This window comes from Amblyomma mixtum, chromosome 1, assembly GCF_055824585.1.
Source record: "Amblyomma mixtum isolate Tamu chromosome 1, ASM5582458v1, whole genome shotgun sequence".
Taxonomy (NCBI): domain Eukaryota; kingdom Metazoa; phylum Arthropoda; class Arachnida; order Ixodida; family Ixodidae; genus Amblyomma; species Amblyomma mixtum.
The window spans coordinates 155,826,579-155,841,967 of record NC_143012.1 but is presented as its reverse complement, the minus strand read 5'-3'; the positions used below and the strand labels follow the sequence as shown (position 1 = coordinate 155,841,967).

Genomic DNA, 15,389 nt, shown 5'->3' with positions numbered 1-15,389 from the left:
TACCAGCTGCGGCCATGGTATCCCCGCAAACTTCGTAATCTCATCAGCCCACCTAACTTTCTGCCATCCCTTGCTACGTTTAACTTCTCTTGGAATCCACTCCGTTACCCTTAAGGACCAGCGTTTATCTTGCAGTCGCATTACATGCCCTGCCCAAGCCCATTTCTTTCTTTTGGTTTCGACTACGATGTCACTGACCCGCGCTTGTTCCCTCAGCCATGCCACCCGCTTCCGGTCCCCGGTGTTTCGTCTCGTTGTCCAGTGAAGTGACGCATGCCAGTGTGAAGGGAACAATGCCGTGCTGTTTATTCAGCGAGCATATTTAAAGAGAAATAGTGGCAAGGGGGTTAAGAAAGAGGGGACACAATATCAAGTCAGGGCGAGGGCACAGCGCTATCTTGCGCACGCAGGTTGCGATACGATACATCCTCCTCCGTCACAGTTTTTCGCAGCACATTTAACGCTGGTGGCTGATTTGCTTGAAGTTCTCGTCGTAATGAAGGCGGTCAAGCGGCTTTCTCACACGTGCGGACCGGCGGGGTTGCTGGGGCGCCGGACTGGTGTCTCTGGTCGGCATAACCGGAGCCGCTGGTGCCGGTGGTAGGGTTGACGACTCTTCCCGGGCTAAAATGCTGTCATCGCTAGATTCATCGCTGTCTGAGGCCTCAGTGTCAAACTTCTCCTTTGTTGCCAGTAAATGTTGTCGATTGCGCCGCAACGTCTTGCCATCATTGGTTTGCACGTAGTAGGAGCGAGGAGCTGCCGCTGCAGTTACCTTGGCCTTGCGATCCCACGTTGTCCCCTTAATGCGCACGACGTCGTCTTTTTGAAGTGGGGCCAGGCATCGGGTGGCGTGACTCGCCTGCTCATGTTTCTTGACCCGTGTAACAGCCTGACGTCGAAAGTCTGGCAAAGTCGTGCGCAGGGTCCTCCCTTGGAGCAGTTCGCCGGGCGACCGGCCGTCTTCCAATGGGCTTGATCTGTAATTGAGCATACCAAGCCAAAAGTTTTCATTCGCCTCTGTGGTTTTCTTGAGGATACGCTTTACTACTTGCACTCCCTTTTCGGCCAGCTCATTGGACCGAGGAAACATCGGGCTTGACGTAACATGTTTGAAGTCGTACAGCTCAGCGAAAAGAGCGAACTCATGGCTGGAGAACTGTGGGCCATTATCTGTGCATACCTCCATCGGGATTCCGAATCGTGAAAACATGGCCCCAAGTTTTTCGATGACGCCGGATGCCGTTTGGTCGCAGAGCTCCTCGACATCTGGAAAATTCGACATGGCATCGTAAGCAATGAGGTAGTATTTTCCGCCATATTGAAATATGTCGACACCAACGCGGTACCAGGCTTGGGTTGGAGTGGCGCGGAGCATCAGTGGCTCTGATGGTTGGTTATAAGCATACTTTCTGCAGGTTGAACAACCCTCAATCATCGATGCAACGTCACTGTTGATGTTTGGCCAGTACACCAGCTGCCTTGCCCTTGCTCTGCACTTCGCAATGCCAAGATGCCCAGCATGAATGCGTTTCAATGTCTCGGCCCGCATTTGCGTCTAGACGAGAAAAGAACTTAGCTCCCGCTAACTCCGCCTCGATATCTTCCCGACGCGGCATCTGGTAGTGCTCTCTTTTCAGGCTGTCGTTGATCCTTCTCGGATCCATGCACACCCTCATTTTTCCGTCTTTCTTGCGTGTAATGACTAGTGGGCTTACCCAGTCGGTTGGGTCGCTGACCTTTCTGATGATTCCTTCTTTCTCCATTCGCTGTAGCTCAGTACGCAATGGCTCCTGTAAGGCAATGGGCACCCTCCGAGCAGCTTGAACGACGGGCACAGCGTCCTTGCGCAGCAGTATCCTGTATTCACGTTGTAAGCACCCAGTTCCTTGAAAGAGCCCAGGGTACTCCCTAGCCACTTCATGAGAAGAGGTCGAGGTGACGGTGTCCACTGTGCGGCGAAGTAGACCTAGCAGCTCGCTGGCTTGAAGTCCCAAGATGGCCTGGTGGTTTTTCTTGACTATGAAGAATTCAGTGCAAATTTTTCGTTCACCTACTTGCACCGGCGCTGAGCACGTGCCGCAGTGTTTGATGATACCACCTCCGTACGACCGCAGAACGGCACCACTGGGCTTCAGTGCACCTGCATTTAACGTCCGAAAGAGTGACATAGGTACAAGATTCGCCTGGGAGCCAGTGTCGACCTTGAACGTCACCTCCTTGCCGCCAAATTTGGCCTTCACACACCAGTCGCGGTTGCTTATGACACTGCCAATGGCTATGTCCAGAACGTCAAAATCGTCACCTTCGTGCTGTACTTCTTGAACGTGGGCATTCGCTCTGCAGCACGATGCGAAGTGGTTGGGCCTGCTGCACGAATAGCAAGTCTTGCCATAGGCAGGGCACTGTCGTGGGGCGTGAGTGCGGTCGCATCGACTGCACCTGGAAACTCGCCTCGAGAGCTGTTGTAGCTTCACTCCGGTTCTACTCGAAGAGACAGCGTTGATCTCGGACAGTTTCTTTGTTCGACTCCAGAACTCGTTCTGACGTGCTGATGTTTCTGCCGCCTTGCACAAATCTACGGCTTTTCCCAGAGTCAGCTTCTTTTCCCGCAGCATTTTTTCTCGCAGTTTTGGAGAGTTCGTGCCGAATACAATTTGGTCGCGAACCATATCGTCTGCACTTGTCCCAAAGTTGCAATTCATGGCCTGCTTTTTTAGGTCGCGAAGAAACTGTTCGAATGGCTCTGCTTCGCCTTGGATCCGTGAACGAAACGCATACCGTTCGTGTACTTCGTTCTGTTGCTCGACGCAGTATTCCTCGAACTTCGCAATGACGGTGGCGTAGTCTTCTCTGTCTTCCCCGTCGGCAAACAAAAAATTATTGAACACTTCAATTGCATCCTCACCGGCCACGCTAAGGAAGAGTGCAGTTTTTGCTGCTTCTGATGCTGGCTTGCTGGCAGTGGTTTTTTCTGCTTCTGATGACCCGGAGCTCCTATCGCTTTTCTTTCCGTAGCTCGCGGCGTTGTTCTTAACTGAAGCTGAAACCATTTCGTTAGCCTCCACGTTTCTGCCCCATAGGTGAGCACCGGTAAGATACAGCTTTTGCATACTTTTCTGTTCAGGGATATTGGTGACTGGCGTTTCTTTATATGACACTAGTCCGTCCCAAAGTAGGATACGCATACTCATGGTGGAACAACAGCGCCACCTTAGACAGATAACACAGAACAAGAGGGGATACACTACAAACGCTTACTCGCAACTATGGTTTATAAGAAAAACAGAACAGAATAAATACAGTGACCACATAAGACTGCTTACGTTTTAACCACAGGGAAACAGATTACATGCATGGCGTAAAAGAGATATCTAAGCAAGAGTCGCGCGCTTGTGCACCTGGTTGTTCAAGTATCTGAATTCCATATCTGACAGGGCCACTGAAGATTCGCTTACGCACCGGTTGCCGTGTTTTCTAATAAAGAAGGCTTCCATCCAGGGTGTCGAACCGGAACTGAACCCGAAACCGGAACCGAACCCGAATTTTCGCCCGGAACCGGAACCGAACCGAACCCATATTTTTTTCGCCATCTTGGAACTGAACCCGAACCGGAACGATTCAAAGGAACCGTTCCGAACCGGTTCGGGACCCGGTTCAGCCCCACTTTTTTGCATCCCGGCATACGTCTTGTTTTCCGACAAAATGAGATGATCTATCGCATAGATTTACCCACCCGTAGCTGTCTGCGCTGGGAAGTGCGGAAATAGTACCCAGTATATGCGACAGCAAACTTACAGGAGGTCTGGTGCCTGGGAAGAAGCCTAATGGACGCGTCTGTAATGTACTACTGCCAATTCTGAAGACTTGGACGTCAGTTTTATGTGAAATCTTGAGTTACTGTTCCTCCCATCTTACATATTTGCGTAAATCTTTAATCAAAATGTTAGGACTGATCTAACTCAATAAAGTACTATAGATACCAAACTTTTGCTTGCGTGCTTTCTTCTTTCAAACAACGCGTTAGACGTTGGTGTACATGGAGCACCGCGTGGTATTCACCAACACATAATAAATAATTTATATCTAAATTTCTTCTTGACCTTGTTTCGGTTTCACCAACATAACGATGACTGTGATGTGTAGTGGAAATTAGGTCGCGTGAGGTCCTATAAAACGGCAATATAGCTGCTGATACGTCGTTCATGTAATTATAGGTCTTGAAGCCGGCTGATTTAAGTGCTACAGTGAGTCAAAACAACGTGTCAGCGTTTGTATTAGTTTTCCCGTGCCTCACGGGACCTAATGTTGAACTCACGTCACAGCCATCATTCGGTTGATGAAACCGAAAAAGCATGGGAGAAAAAATTATTTTCTAAATTTTTTAGTGGCAGTCGGCGAATACCACACGGTGATCAATATAATATCTATGGCGTCATTTGAAAGGAGAAAACACGCAATAAAACTGGGTGTCTATAGTCATTTTAGTACCGATTGAGAATGTGCCTTCCTTTTCTTTGCGTCATTTCCCACAAATAGACGAAATATTACCGCCAGTACCCAACAATGTTGCGATGGTGGTTTCTGAGGTAAGGAAATGGCGCACTCTGTCTCACTTCTTGATGGACACCTGAACCGCGCCGTAAGAGAGGGAGGAATGTGGGAGTGAAAGAAAAAAAGAGAAAAAGGCGAGTAGGGGTGGGCTACAGAATAATTTCTACCAGCTGGGGATCCTTAAAGGGCAACAGCATAGGTTTTAGAAATCGACGAGCTTAAAAGGGTCGAATGTGTGAAACTTCCAGGTAAAGTATGCGAAGTCCTTTTGGTCTAGCATTTGAAACGGTGACGTAATCACCAATTAAAATTGCGACGGCCTTCAAGCTTCTCCGCAGCGCACAAAGCTAAGTGGGGGACGCATGATGACGCCATCAAATGTATCCGTACATTTCCAATGCATAAACGCCTGCTTTGAAGGAAAAAAAACCAACGGCACCGAAGTCAAAGCCCGCCGAACGTTGTTTGGAAGCGTCCAACGGGGCACGGCAGGGCGTGGCTGTCGGCAGCAGTAATTTGAAATCATACCTTCCGTGACATCACACTGAACTTCCCCGCACTCCTTTCTTGCTTTGAGAAGTGCAAAATTTGATCGTCGATTACGTCACTATTTCAAATGGTAGTGCAAAAAACTTAGCATACTTTACCTACAACCTATATAGATCTGAATCCTTGAGTATCGCGAAATTCTCAAAAAGTGGCGCAGTTGCCCTTTAACGTGCACTGACATCGCGCAGCCCACGGTGCCTTTTGCGTTTCGCCTCCATCGAAACCTGGCCGCCGGGGCCGAGTTCGAACCCAGGTACACCAAATAAGTAACCGAGCACCCTAACCAATGAGCAACCGCAGTGGGTAGTGCAACATTTACTTTTGTAGGCGCTCATTGTCTTAGACAGCAAGTCCTAAATAAAACCCCTCACGATGGGCCTGTAGGGCAATAAAGAAAAAAAATGGCTCAATGGCTGTGGAGCTCGGCTGCTACAAAAACCAGCGTGCTCTGTCGCATGTCGAAAATCCCCAGCTGGTCTCCGTTAATCTCGAGTCCTCCACTACACCGTCTGTCATATAGCCCCATTGTCTACTTGACTCGTTAAACCTGAGATATTACTACTAGTATTACCAAAAAAAGATGTATAAATTGGTGCAGCTTCTTTTTTTTTTAGAATCCGCATATTCTTGTTTGCGCGCGACGGAAATAAGCAACGAAAGGCGGGTTCTTGGCAAAGATGCACTAATAAGGGAAAAATTCAATACCTATTACACAAAAGGTCAATGCGGAAATACATGTGCTCGCTGGCATGCGATAGTGATTACGCCCAAAAAGATGCTACTGCGATGCAATGTAACTACGATGAAGTGATTTCGTTATGCAGATTCGCTGAAATCGTTCTGCTTCTAAGAAAAAAATGCTGCCAGTCGCCAGCGCGCGGCTCCATCCGCTGTTCGCGCACTGCTCGATCTTGAATTCTCTGTCTGGCGACTTATATCTACTTTTCGCGGCCGGGATGGAACCCAAGCCGCGGCGGTTGAATTTCTTTGGAGGAGAAATTCTAGAGGCCCGTGTACTGTGCGATGTCAGTGCACGTTAAAGAACCCCAGGTGGTCGAAATTTCCGGAGTCCTTCTCTACGGCGTCTCTCATAGCCTGAGTTGCTTTGGGACGTTAAACCCCATAAACCAAACCAAACCATACCTTCGCGCCAAAGGGGCGTTCTTGCCGTGGTCAGTGCATTCTGTGCGAGCAACGAGAAACAATTTCAGCAATAAAATGATATTTTTGTCATGATGCTGTATTCTTTTGGGCACGAAGGTACGTCCTAACATGTAAGGTCCATGTCTGAAGGGTGAAAAAGGTTTTTGTGGCCGATTAAAACTAAGTCGAGCCCACTTATAGCGAACCTGATGGTCCCGCAGGTTCCATTCGTTATATCTGATGTTCGTAGCAAGCGGATTCTTCTTACAACAGCCAAAAGTACTAAGGTCGCTATAAGTGGAAATTATTCCTTACAAAGCTGCGTTATGCGTGCCTTGCAAAGCAGAGCCTGCCGCGGCTCTTTCCAGGCTATCTAGGGCGGTCATTTAATCCTCGTCGAGACCTTGCTGTCAACTATCAAATTTAGGGACGGGGTGTAACTAATCATGGGTGAAGTCTGCATGGCAACTGGTGGCAGGTCGGCCACATAAATGAGATTCCTGGCAGTAGGGACAGCTCGCACTTGGTGTTCAACGTCTCCGTCAGAGCAGGCGCTTCTGCGACCTTGTGGTCCGCAGGAACGTAGTTATCCGAGGAAACATCCGGTCGGCTATAGATCAACAAAGCGTTGCCAGAAATCTGCAATCCAGATTTCGTGTTTTCGAGCTTCTTCTATCGTTACCGGGCTGATCCAGCGACGAAGTAGCGCAGCGCTTGTGGCGAACAATGCATCCGTTGCACTGTCCGCTATATGACAATGCCTGCGTATGGCAGCGGCGCCAAAGATTGAGACGACTGGGCAGGCTATGCATACCACGTGACTGGCATGGCCAGCAAGGATTTCAAAATTATTTAATCGCGGTTTTTAGTTGATCCGCGAGATTGGTCAGTAGCTTCGCTTTTGACGATGCTCCTGTCTCACGCGCACCGCGCTTCTTCTACTCAGGATGTTTTGCCGAGCCGGCGAACGCGTAGGCAATGATCGCCCACGTTGGCCATCGACGCTGGTTTGGCCGGCGGCTACTTACTATTTCAATAGAGAATTATAGCACATGGTTGCCGTGTTTACTTTAGCATTTACAGTGTTACCGGACGCCGGACTTTCCGGTTAGCGCTACGCACAGCAGTGCCGCCTTTAAATTCCATCTCTGGGTTGACATGCTCTTTCCGAGGCGGTGTCGTGAAGGTTGAGAGGCGGGGTTTCATCGGCGTGCTTAGTGGAAGAACGACCTCCACAACCTCGGGGTAGTTGTCGCGCCACCTCGTTCGCTATAACCGAGTGGTGTGGCCACAGTTGTTCGCTGTATCTGCGATGAATTTCCGCTGCCTTTATGCATATTTTCATGGTTTCACCACACCCGCTCAAAATAAGCAAGCGTTCGTTATATCTATGGCCATTAAAGTGGGCTCCACTGTACATCCGCTGACTTCGCTTTAATACACTAGTATCAAGAAAGTTTAGGTAAGGCTGTAGATGTATGAGTAGAGGAAGTAATGACCGATCGCAACATTTGTCATCTGCCTTCTGGAGAGGCAGTACAGGTAAGTGAAAGCCAATAGTGAGAAAACCGAATGAATCAGCACTCTCGAGCATGTCCAGAAAAGACAGGCAAGCACTTACTCACCTATTAAGCATAGCTGCCAGAAAGGGGTTGTTTGTGGCTTTGGAAATAAATGCCTGAAACAAGTTGGTGGACAGATGGTGCATGCCAGATTAACCCCTCCTTATCACTCAGGGGCGCAAAAAATTCTGTGGACGCAAAGGTTGCATTTGATAGCGCCCCAGGAAAAGTCCCAAACATTCTATCACAAACAAATTTCTTACTTTACTATAGCGAGAAGTCACGATTACCTGAGTTTTTGAAGATACTGAGCTATATGGGCTCAGGATATATAACGTGAGTCACAAAGGCGATGTCGAATAGATGATTTAAATAAAATATGTTTGGTAAGTTCTGGATATTAGGGAGAGCCAGTGCTCCCACGAGGCTCTCGTTGGGTGGGGGATGGGCGGTTGAGGGATTCTCGAAAATTTTCGTACCATCTAGTAATGGAGCGGGGACTGGCAAGTCGGTTTCGGTGTGACGGAAATGTATCTGTCTCTATGTATACGGGCCGATACATGACAGTTTCGTTTCTCTGTGCGCAGGAACGTAGAGGGCGCGTGCGGCGGCAATTTTGGGGCCCCGTAAGTACACTGCGTACGAGAATGTCCCAACTGACTAAAGCTTCAAGGGAGACCTATTACTCGCGCTATGGGGTCTCCCAAACTGCTCAAGCAGGAGGGTGTTGTAGATGCAAAATGTATCGGCTTTTCATCCTACACCTCATAAGGTGGATTATAGCGTATATACATAGCCGATTTTCATTAATTTCGAGTTCATTTCATTTTGCGGCTCTTACCGTAAATTCGTCTTTTTGCTGCGGACAATAAATAAAATGGGTAAAGTGAGAACACCTCGCATTAAACAATTTTTTCATGCTCAGGTAACGCAGTAAACACGACAAAAGGAAGACAGAAGACGACACGAGCGCTGACTAACCACTGGTTATTTTATTCTGGGAAAAGGCGCAGGACACAGGAAACAACCCCAGAAAAAGAGAACAAAGGTTAGAACTTAAAAACCATACTGCGCATGCACATCACAGTCGAGCCGTGACGTCTTTTTCAACGAAATTCGAAGGGTATCTTCGATAGTAGACGGCACTCACCTATCTACTGGACCTCACACAATGCCAAGAAAGCCTTACTCCTTATCTACCAAACTCATAGATGGTGAAGCAACACACTCATCTGCTTCCCCACTTAGAAAGACAAGTCTCTTGTTTAATCACCCTGATCGAATTTGTAGGGAGATGGTGGAGGCCTGTATGATCAGGAAGGATGGCAGATGAGCGTGTTGCTACACCATACATCAATTTCGCAGGTAAGGACTAGGCTTTCTTGGCATTGTGTGAGGTCCAGGAGATAGGGGAGTGCCGTCTACTATGGAATATACATGGTCTGTTCTGAAAGTAGTAGGACTCATTTTTTTTTAATAAAATTTATTCATGAGAGTAGTAAAAACGATTCGAATTTTTCAGAGTAGCACCCTTCCGCACCTACACGCTGCTGCCAATGAGTTTTCCAGTTTTCGTACGCCTCCAGGAACGCCTGGACCGGAATGCTGTTTAGCTCCCTCGTCACGGCCTGTTGAACTACCTCTACCAATCCGTGATGTTTCCCCTTGAGCGTCGATTTTATTTTTGGGAATAGAAAAATGTCTGGCGGGGCCAAGTCGGGGCTGTATAGGGGCTGAGGCAGCGTTGCCGCCCTGTGCTGAGAAAAAAATCGGGGTCCTCATTCACATGATGAAGAAGATCCTACCGGTTGGCCTTTTGCTCCTCTGACAACACTCCCGGCACCAACTTCGCGCACACTTTCCTCAGGGCTAAGTTTTCTGACATGATCTCAAAAACCTGGGTTTGAGGAATGCTCAAGTCATCCGCAGCCATTCTGATACTCATCCTACTATCAGTGTTTAGTAAATGTTTCTCTCGCTACACATTTTCGTTGGTCTTGCTGGTCGAAGGGCGTCCGGAGCAGTCGTCGTCTTCCACTCTTTCCTTACCTACTCGGAGCAGCTTGCGCCACACAAAAAATACCTGGTATACCCAAGGCAGCGTCACCGTAGGCCTCCTTAATCATGTCGTGAGTCTATTTGCCCGTTTTACCAAGAATTACGCAAAATTTTATCGCGTATCGCTGATCCGGTAAACGCTCTATGATTCTGCGTGACGAGACGTTTCGACAGGGGTTCACAGTACAAGCGACCTGCTCTCTTCAACGGCCGAGAGCAGACTGGCGATTTTTCCCAGACTTCCCAATATCCACCTTCAACAATCCTGCACGCGCAGACCGCCTCTTGTCCGCCCGTTCGCCCAGGAGAAAACCAGTCCTACTACTTTCAGAACAGACCCTGTAATCTTCGAATTTCATGGAAAAAGATGTCATGACTCGACTACTATGTGCATGCGTAGTATGGTTTTTTGGTTTTAATCTTTGCTCTTCTGTTTTTTGGATTGTTCACTGTGTCCTGCGCCTTCGTATACTTTTCCAAGAAGTTAATAACCAGTTGTTAGTCAGCGTCTGTGCCGTCTCCAGACTTCCGTTTGTCCTGTTTACTGCGCTGCTTAAGCAACCGTTACCAACTAGCCCAGTTTTATGTTCTCGTAAACAAATCTTTGCATTTTTTTTATTTTGTATAACGATGTGCAAGAAAAAAGAAAACGGATATCACTGAAACCCATCTGCGTTCTAATTTTTTCTTGTCCTGAACCCGTTTGAACCCGTTTGAACCGGTTCGAACCGGAACGGAATGGCCCTCTGGAGCCGAACCCGGAACTGAACCCGAAAGGCGTGAACCCGAACCCGAACCGAACCCGAAAAAATACCGGTTCGACACCCTGCTTCCATCAGCTCTATCAGATACTTGAACAACCGGTTGCACTCGCGCACCACTTTTGTTTCGATATCTCTTTCACGCCATGCACGTAATCTGTTTCCCTGTGGTTATGATGTAAGCACTCTTAGGTGGTTACTGTATTTATTCTGTTCTGTTTTTCTTATAAACCTTAGTTGCGAGTCAGTGCTTGTAGTGTCTCCCGTCTTGTTCTGTGTTCTCTGTCTGAGGTGACGCTGTTGTTCCACCATGAATTCACACCAACTAGCCTAAATGCCTGCTCTGCTACGCATACTCAGTTGTGGACCCTCTCGAATCTAAGCTTTCCCTCGCCTTCGAGTCCTACGAAAATCACTCAGAATATTCATCCACTCTGTACCAGCGTCAACACGCTCAGATCAGAATCTAATCTTCCATTCTCAGAGTCATGATACCCAAACAATTTCGTCTTGATCATGCTAAAGCAGCTAATCCTCCTACTTTCATTGATCTGTTCACTTACGGCATTCTTTTTGTTCAAACAGCCAGGGACTGAGATCGTCTTCCTTGTGAAGAAATTGACCATTCTAGTCCTGCGCAATTCAAAGAAGGAAGGAAGGAAAGAGACTTTAATGGATAATGGAGAGGTCTGCCTGGTTATAGGCCTGGCATGCTACTCCAGGTGAGGATGAAAGAAGAGGGTGAAAAAAAAAGTGACATCAAATATACTCAACACTCACGCACTCTCACACACACAATGATTATCAAAGTATGTTCACTAAAACCGTGTCCCTTAGATGACTATCAAAGTATGTCCACTAAACCCGTGTCTCTTAGAAAAACTAAGAGAGCTTTTGTCCCTCGCTCAGCCGAAGTTGCATCAGTCCAGGGTCCAAGGACATGCTCCAGGTGCACGGGGTCGTCTTGACGAAGTCCTAAAGCACCTAACAGTGCCTTGCGATGAGTATTAAAGATTTGGCAGTGGCAAATCAAGTGTTCAATATCTTCGCGCACACCACATGTCGGGCACAGAGGGCTACTTGATACACCAATTTTATGAAGATAGAATTTAGAAAAGGCAACGTCCAGACGAATTCGGTGCAAGCAATTACAATCACGTCTATTTAAATTCCGGGGCATGCGGAATTCACAAACGGGGTCAATGCGAAAGAGGGGTATGTATTGACGCCGCGGATCACACCACAAAGAGGGTTGCGTCTGCCAGGCTTCTGCCAGGCTTTAGTAGCGAGAAGTCTCGCGCCATCACTACGAGAAAAGGGTATCGGTAGAACCAAGGAGGTGTCGCCATGCGCCGATCTTGCTGCACCGTCAGCACGATCATTGCCTGCGAGGCCACAGTGAGCGGGTAACCACTGAAGCAGAACACGATGACGTAACTCACAGGCCTCGGTGTGTAACCTATTCAAGTCATCGACGATCTGCTCTTGAAGGCTTCCTGGTGAATTTATTGCCTGTAGTGCAGTGCGAGAGTCACTGAAGACAACCCACGCTGTTGGCGGTTGTTGTAGGATGTAAGTAAATGCAACACGCAGAGCAGCCAACTCGATACCAGTAGTCGAGGTGCGGTGACTGAGTATCGCTGAAATTGTGGTGCATGTCGACGAAATCCAGACGCCAATCGCAGATTACAAAGACGTGACAGAGCCATCAGTGTAGATGTGACGGTACGCATTGTAGCAACTATGAATGTGCTCAAGCGCAAAGTATTTAAGTGCAGGATTGGGGGTGTTTGTTTTTCTTTTAATGCCAGGGATCGTGATCTTAATTTGCCATGCTGCATACCTCGAAGGTGCGGTGGAGGTTGTGACAGGACGTTGGTACTGTGATGGGAGAATGTTAGAAATTTCCTCCATGCAGTACTCAGCGAGTGGGTGGTTTGGTACACGAGCCACAAACCGCACCTGGGCATGAAGGAGCTCCTGGGTTAAAAGCACTGATGCCGATAGACGTCTGCTCTCAGCTAGAGTACCCATTGTGGAGGTGTTTTTGGGAAGGCCGAGACAGATTCGCAAGGCTTTAGCTCGCATGGCTTCAAGGATTTTAATATTAGTTTCCGAAATACCCTCCAGAGCTGGGAGACTGTAGCGCAGAAGGCCTTCACAGAGGGCTCCATACAGTCGAAGTAATGATGGTGTAGAACAGCCTGTTCTGCTGGTGGAGAGCATACGAAATAGAGAGGCGTAAGAGCAGAGCTTGACTTTCATCTGTTGCACATGTGGGGTGACAGTGACCTGTCAAACGTTACCCCCAGAAATTTATGGGTTGTGACGTACGGTATTGGAGTACCAGCAACTTTCAGCCCGTAGCGCGAAAGATCACGCCTTGAAAATGCAATTGCTGAGATTTTATCGGACGAGATGGCGAGACCGCGCTTGGTTAAGAATGATTCAATGGAGCCTATTGCCCTCTGTAGACGGGCATGCACAATGCGCCTATTGCGTCCGGAACACCATATACAGATGTCATCTGCATAAAGGGAGATTTCAACTGTCGGTGGCAAGCATTTTTCCAAGCCAACAAGCGAGAGATTGAAAAGGGTGGGACTTAGTATACCCCCCTGAGGTACTCCGCGAGATATTTGATGCGGAGCTTTGTCACCTTCACATGTTGACATAAAAATCGATCTCTCATGAAGATAGTCACGCAGCCAGTTATACATTCGTCCGGTAATGCCAATTGATTGTAAAGCTGAGTGAATTGCCTCATGTGTGACGTTGTCAAATGCTCCCTTCACGTCAAGAAACACTGCAATGGTCATAGCCCGCACTGCTTTGCTGCGTTTGACACAATTGGCAAAGGCAATAACATTGTCCATGCTGCTGCGTCCTTTTCGAAAACCAGACATGGTCGGAGGATAAATTCCCCTGTTCGTCAGGTCCCAGGTTAAACGGGAGTGAACCATTTTCTCCATCAACTTCCCGACGCAACATAGAAGGGCTATAGGACGATAGGCGTTTAAGTCAGTTGATGGTTTTCCAGGCTTGAGGATGGGTATGACAGGCGCACGCTTCCAACACGTTTCAAGGCGGCCGAACTCCCAGGAGGTGTTATAAACTGCAAGGAGTTGAACCTTGGCGCTAGTCAGGTGAGAGAGGGTAGTGTAGCTTATGCCATCTGGTCCAGGGCAGGATCTTTTATTGGTAGTTGCCAGAGCCACATGAAGTTCATACATAGTGAACGGTTCGTCAAGGAGGGCGGTGTTAGGTGAAGAGATAAATCTTTGGGGAGATAGTGGCACCGATACGGCTGATGAACGAGCAATTATCTTAGAACAGAAAGCCTCCGCTGCGTCGAGACGAGAAATATTCGCATTCAGAGCTATGCACTCAAAAGGATTTAATGGTGCCAGCTGACTACTGAGGCTGCGCACAATGCTCCAAATCTTCGAAAGGGGCTTTCTGGGATCGAGCTTTGCGCAGAAAGATCGCCATTCCCGTCTTGCGAGTTTGTCCAAATGGCGCTGAACGTTTTTCTGTGCACGCCTAGCAACGCTGATGTCTTCTCTGTTATTGGTCCTGCGTGCTCGTCTCTCTGCTCTGCGGCGAATTGCTCGAAGTCGCTCATATTTAGCATCTACACTTGAGTACACTGTTGGTAAGGTTACAACTTTAGTGCTGGTCGTTTTAGCACGTGCTACAGCATCAATAAAGTTTTCATAATCAAGGTGGAAGAGCTGCAATTTCTCTACTGTGTCAGAGAAAACATCCCAATTCGTGTAGCGTACCTTACGCCGCTCGGAACTTAAAAAAGCATAGTTAATTAAAAGACTAGCGCATAAAACTAGGACAAAGACAGAGAAGGAGACAGGACGAGCGCTCGTCCTGTCTCCTTCTCTGTCTTTGTCCTAGTTTTATGCGCTAGTCTTTTAATTAACTATGTCAAACCAACTAGCCCAGCTTTCCGCCTTGATTAAAAAAGCACCACCAACCTTAATATACGTAGGTAGATGATCGCTGCCATGAGTTTCTATGTCTACATTCCAAGTTGCTGAAGACGACAGATGCGCAGAAATCATAGAAATGTCAAGGGCACTGGACCTTGCACCTTGATAAAACGTTGCCAGGCCGTTGTTGAGGAAAGTTAAATTGTTGGACTGTGCAAAATCAAATAACTGTTGTCCTCTGGCTGTTGATCTGGTGCCTCCCCAAGCAGGATGGTGTGCATTGAAGTCGCCCGTTATGATGTGTGGTGCAGGAGTACTACGTACTATATCCTGAAGGCGGTCAACGTCAAATGTGACACGCGGGGGTATGTATCCAACGATCACTGTGAATGACATATTCATGATCTTGACGGTGGCTGCAACATATTCATTCCGTGAGTCGGCAGGTATCGGATGTAGGATGGAGGTGACGTTTTTCCCAACAGCTAAAAGAACTGTGCTGATGTCAGTGCCGGTCATCGAGTTCTGAACGGTATAGCCTGAAAGACGAATGGTAGTAGGCAGACGAGATTCTGCTATGGCAACAATCGGAAACGGTGTTTTGAGACAAACTGTCGGAAATCAGACAATCGTGGACGAAGGCTACAGGCATTCCATTGAAAGATGGTGGCCGTGTTACGGATGCTTTGCACGCTAGGGAGAGTAGCTGGTCTATTGACTGCTACAGCCATTGTGCAAGTAGAGGTGAGATGAAATCAAGGATTGTAAGGATGGCGTGTGCCACCGGCGAGGAGAGTGGTGTAAGAAAAGCGCGGATG

The 15,389-nt window shown here is 48.0% G+C and overlaps 1 long non-coding RNA gene across 1 annotated transcript; it reads right to left on the bottom strand.

Moving 5' to 3' along the window:
* Positions 1 to 282: 282 nt before the first annotated feature.
* LOC149369453 (uncharacterized) lies at positions 283 to 1,544 on the bottom strand. Its single transcript, XR_016285297.1, has 2 exons — positions 1,184 to 1,544; positions 283 to 980 (listed from the first exon to the last, which is right to left on the bottom strand). It is a non-coding gene; the product is annotated as an uncharacterized LOC149369453 (long non-coding RNA).
* Positions 1,545 to 15,389: the final 13,845 nt, after the last annotated feature.